We start from the raw sequence: 6,000 nt of genomic DNA on the forward strand, positions 1-6,000 counted from the left end.
TGAATCTTGTGCGTGTGCAAATTGGAATTCTTTTTGTTTCTCCCTGTTTGTGTCGCTTATGTGATAGAGATTGGGTTAAATTCAAATTTTGATAAGTCTGATAGGGTTAGTGTAACACTCCCAACCCAAATCCGTCGCTGGAATCGAGTTACGGAGCATTACTGGACATATCGGATAACTTATCACTAATTCACAAATAAATGACATACATAGCATACTTTAATCAATACATTACCTAGATATTAGATACATGCCACAATATCAAAAGAAAGGCACATCACTAAAATTTATCTGAGGCCGGGATTGCTCTGGATGCTGGACCAGACACTAGCTTTTTACTAACCTGCGCACGAAAACAACCGTACGCTGAGTATGGGTATACTCAGTGGTATTACCATAATTCAAATTAATAACATTAATCAATAAATTATATACAGTTAATTTATGTCTACAATTATTTGTTAATTATCTCATACTTTAAATCAACTTGATCATTAATAACAATAAGCAATATTTCAGTCTTATATTTAATGGTATTCATACCTTATTTCACTATCTAAATTTTATTGGATTTTTCATATCTCATTTCAATAATTCATTTCAGTTCATATGAAATTCATTCAATTTATCACTATATTTAGTATCAATTCTATTGCAATTTGTACTCACTAATATCATATAACAAAATTTACTCTTTATCACATCATGAACTTTGGGTTTATATCTTTAAATCTCTTATTTCGATTTCCAATTCACACATCAATTCACAATTTCACTTTTTCATTTCTTCCCATAGCTCAATCAATCACATTTATTCAATTTTCTCATTTCAATTATTTACCCTTATTAACAAGACTCGGACCTTGGCGGATACACGGATCCAACCAAACACACCAGAATGGCACCCAGTGCCTCATCGGATAGTTCGAAGCAATAATTGACACCCAGTGTCTCATCGGCAAAGCCGAAGTAAGTTGGTACCCAATACCTCATCGAATCTATCCGAAGTAACAGTATGACACCCAGTGTCTCATCGACTTAAGGTCGAAGTATCCTTGAACACTTCCAATCCTATGGCAAGCCAACTATATCCGACTCAGCCCGACTAGTTAATAGGGTTTCCGAATCACATTTCAATTCAATCACTTTCTCATACTTTCAATTCAAATCATTCCAATTTAATCACCATTTGATTCAATACATTTTTCTATTTCAAATTCACTTCCCACTTTCAAATCAATATACAATTCAGTACCAATACATATTTCACAAATCATACTTCGATTCGAATCAAACCACTTTTCAGTCAATCCTCAATTCACGTATTCACACTTATTCATAATTTAATTTACTTTTATTCAATTCATATTTTTAATTCATTCAATTAAATATCAATATTCTCCTTATTTTTATTTACTAAACATATTATTCAAAATTCGACAATTACTATCAATAAATTCAATATCAATACGTATATATATATTTCATTCGATTCAATCATGATACTCACCTCAATTTTCTTATCATGTATATTAATTTAAATTTTAACAATTAATAATTAAATTCGAATTATGGTAATACTAACCGTAAATTTTCTCGAGTCACTCCTTGATCACCTTCCCCTTTCCTTTCTCGGCAATGACTCTTGCACGACATTAGCTACGTAATTAAACAATTAAAAATTATTAATACACAATTTCATCAAAACATTTCCATTTATACCTAAACTTTACCTAAATTCTAATTTAATCCCTTATCAATACTAATTTTATTTTCCCAATCTAACTTCATATTCTCTCTTAATTCTTACTATAAACTCATTTTAACTATTCATTTTCACCATAAATCCCTAATTTCGGGATTCTTTCAATTTAGTCCCTACTATTCAAAACTTACACTTTATTTTACAATTAAACCCTTTACTAACTTCTAACTTGAAATTTAATCAATTTAACCCCTAATTCTTTCATTTATTCAACATAATCAATGTCTAGAAATATAATATCTTCCCAAATTTCGACATAAACCATGAAATATTTTGTTCTAGAACTCCAAAAACTCAAAAATTATAAGAAAATAACTTAATTTGACTTACCAATTGAGCTTGAAACCTTGAAACCCCAAATTTTCTTTCTTTCTTTCCTTCCCTTTTTCTTTTTCTTTCATTTCTCCCCTGTTTTCGTTTGCCTATTCTGTTTTCATTTCTCTTTTTCTATCTTTTATTTCTTTTATTAAATTAGTTTAATATAATAACAATAAAATAATAATATAATATTTCTTACTTAAATAATAAGTAAATATGTAATTATTACTAATATGCATGTATTTTATTCTTCCACATGTCATCATATACACCATGCATTTGTCAACAATTTTATTTATTTGAAATATAATAATATAATATAATTAATATAATTTACAATATAATAAAATAATAATATACTTTTAAAAAAAATCTCAGATTTTATCATGCATATGCCGCCTCATTTATGGGACTTGGCATATTTACCTATTTAGTCCTTTTAACTTTTTTTTAATCTATAATTAAACTTTTATCTCTATTGCAATTTAATCTTTTCTCATAATTAACCCCAATTTAGACAAATTCACTTAATTAAAACTTAATTAACTACATAACTAACTTCGTAAATATTTATAAAAGTATTTACGGTTCAATTTATAATATCGAGGTCTCGATACCTCGTTTTTTTACCCAATATACCTAATAATTTCTTTTAAATCACAAAATTCACTAATCCAAAAATAGTTTTAAAAAAATTCACGCTTAACTTATAATTATTAAGTAATAAATTTTTCTAACTTTTTCATCGAATTTAGAGATCTCAAATCATTGTTCTGACACTACTAAAAATTGAGCTGTTACAGTTAGTGGATAAATCTAGTTAGTTGAGATATTAGTTTTTAAAAATATAGTTTATAAAAAATAGTCCCTAAAAATATCTCCCACTTTTGTTACCATCCACTTCCCCACTTCCCCATCTTTTTCTTGTTTCAGTTTTCATTCTCTTTTCTCTCTTCTGCCAAAATTGCTTGTTTCTCACAACTTTTCTGGCCTTTTTGTCTTTATTGATTTCAATTTCTAATTTAGTTTGGCGTGAGTTCTCTTGTTCAATTTCTTTTTGGTTGTCCCAAATTTGGTGTCGTTGGCGCTCTTCTCTATTTTGGTGTTGGTTGTGCGTGATTAAGGTGTCGGATAAGAGTATGGAATTCTTATTGGTGATGTAGTATTTTCAATTGTTAAGTTTCTATGGTGAGGAAATAATCTTTTAATTAGTTTATTAGTTCTTAATTTGATTATTTTGGTGCACTGTTAGGAGAAGATCGTGAGAAGCGTGATTTATCTCTTGCAATTTAAGGGATTGTAGGATTGATGTTTTGTTGGGTAAGTGATCAAATGCCTTTTGCTAGGGACTGGTTCTTCTTGTTAAGGCTGAATGTCTAGTGCTTGTGGCCGAATTAGGGATTTGGATTTAGTAAATAATTGTTAATTAGTTGTTTTGAATGTTATTTTTAGGTTCTGAAAGTGTGTCATAGCGTTGCTTTTCAGAATCATCAAGTGTGTGACCTAACCTTGCACAATCTATATGTGTGGCATTAACTCGAAATTCTAAAAAATAGTGAGAATATTGAAATTGTCGATGCCGCACAGGTTATGCTAGGTAGGGCGTGTAGGCCCATTTTGATCAAGTATAGTTGGGGCCGAGTTTTGGATTGTGTATACGAGGTTAGTGATTTTGTAGACTATGGTGAATGATATGTATGATTGTTCGATCAAAGAAATCTGTTGTTTCTGTTGTGTGCGCATACTTTCCATATAAATTATATATATAATTTATAAATCTGATAGTATCGTTAGCATGTTCTGATGTAATAGGCATATAAATAAGCATGTTTAATCTGAATATATCTGTATATGAGTTATGATGTTACATGTGCATTGGGGTGGGATGTGATTATGATATGGAGGAAGTTATAGCAATTTAATGGTCTGTGCTATTAGGGTTTAGCCGCATATCTATTCTGGCAATTTAAGTGTTTCACGTGGCTTGACCATGTATATCTATTTCTGGTGGAATTTCGGTAAATATATCTAACAACTTGACTGCATAATTCTTAGTGGCATATGTCCACATATTTGGTGTGTTGGTTGGATGGATCTATCATAACCTTATTTGGTGTGTTGAATGGACAGAGATAGTGTGTAACAAATGGGGGTAGAATCTATTCTTGACACTATGAATTACTTAGCATGCCATGCCATCTACTATCTTTTTTGATATGATATTTTTGTGCATTATTTTTGCTATTTGTTATGCTTTTGGGCTAAGGCATACATTGAGCTTCATGGCTCATCCAATTATCTTTATCTTCTCAGGTAATACTTAGGACTAGGATTGGGCGACGTTTGAGAGCATTGATTCAGATTCTCTAAATTGAATAGATTATAAAAGTTTATATATATAAATTATGGATTTTGATTCGGACTATGGACAATTTTTGGACTTTACTTTTGGTTTTGGATTTCTGTTGGGTTTTTGGTTAATTAGTTTTAATTTACCATGTAATTTTTCTGTTATTTAAAAAAGATGTATGATTTTCAAAATTGAAATGTTTAAGAACTTTTACTGCTGCAAATTCAGAATAAGCAAATTAGTTTTTTTCATTGTTCAAAAAGATAAAATAAGTTAATATTATGATTTTCAGTTTGATTTGATGGAATGTAATGTATGTTTTCGAAAACATTTGCTTAAAAATAATTAAGTTTTTTAGGAAATAAACAGAAATGTTTTTTTTTTTTTGCAAAATTACTAATAATATAATAAGCAACGGTTTGGGAAATAAACAATCTAGCTTTAAGTAGTCAATGTAACTCTCAAGATTCAATCATAACTTTTAGGCCGAGTTTGGGGTGTTACATCAATCATGTCCTAAGGAGTCACATTTACAAGCCATTAAGAGAATCTTTTGATACCTTAAGGGCACCCCAAACTTAGGGGCTTTGGTATTCAAAAGATTCATCTTTTAGTTTGCATGCTTACTCTGATGCAGATTTTGGAGGATGCAAGTTAAAAAAAAGTGCTTTCAAGACATGTCAATTCTTAGGGAATATACTTGTTTCTTGGAGAACCAATATGTCTGATTTTCCCATGTTGACATAAACCACATCTAGAGGAACGCATCTAGTGGGATGCCGCAAGAGTGCGGTTGGTGCCATATCTAGAGGGATGCATTTTTTTAGTATCAAAGATATGGTAATATTCAGTCTAAAATGTCAACTCGATACAATAAGGTTACTAAAGGTGTGACTCCGTGTTGATGAGAGCATCGACATAGTAAGTAGGGGAGAGTGTTACAGTCTGCAAGTTACTATTCTAGTTATCAATGTTGAGCTTTCCCCAAATGGTCTTAAGTGAAGTTAAAGTAGTGATCATTTACCTTAGCCCTTTCAGTAATTGAGAAATATTACTCTTGACTGGGTCGGGCAAGAAGCCGAGTGGCTTAAGAATCTACTTACAAAGATTCCTTTATGGGAGAATGGAATACTTGCTTTGAAGTACGTGAGGTCTGAAAGGAACCTAGCTAATCCACTAACCAAAGGGTTAAGTAGGAAAAAAGGTCCTTGATTCATCAAGGGGGTGGGTCTTAAGCCCAGTGGTTGAGGAATTTATGGTGGATACCCAACTCAGTTTTCTAAGTTCAATATGGTCAAACGAAACCATGGAAAGACTCATAGTGTATTTCACACCTCAAAAATTGGGTTAGAAGAATCGAGTTTGTGAAAGGTTACGCCCTAATTTATAAGACTATCTTTGTGTATTTATAAATTTAGGGTTTGAAATAAAAACTGAAATTAGGGTTATAAATAATTAATTAAAGTACTGAAATAATATAATAAGGTATTATTATATTAATCTAAAATAAAACTTGATTACGAGGTTTAATTTGAAAATAATGTGTTTAATTGAGTTAGAACCTAAT

General features: G+C 30.6%; 1 long non-coding RNA gene across 1 annotated transcript; it reads right to left on the minus strand.

Moving 5' to 3' along the window:
* Positions 1-189: 189 nt before the first annotated feature.
* Positions 190-2,136, minus strand: LOC107921923 (uncharacterized). Its single transcript, XR_001691144.2, has 3 exons — positions 2,096-2,136; positions 1,586-1,659; positions 190-343 (listed from the first exon to the last, which is right to left on the minus strand). It is a non-coding gene; the product is annotated as an uncharacterized lncRNA (long non-coding RNA).
* Between the last annotated feature and the right edge of the window lie 3,864 nt (positions 2,137-6,000).

This window comes from Gossypium hirsutum, chromosome D01 (assembly GCF_007990345.1).
Source record: "Gossypium hirsutum isolate 1008001.06 chromosome D01, Gossypium_hirsutum_v2.1, whole genome shotgun sequence".
NCBI classification, from domain to species: Eukaryota; Viridiplantae; Streptophyta; class Magnoliopsida; order Malvales; family Malvaceae; genus Gossypium; species Gossypium hirsutum.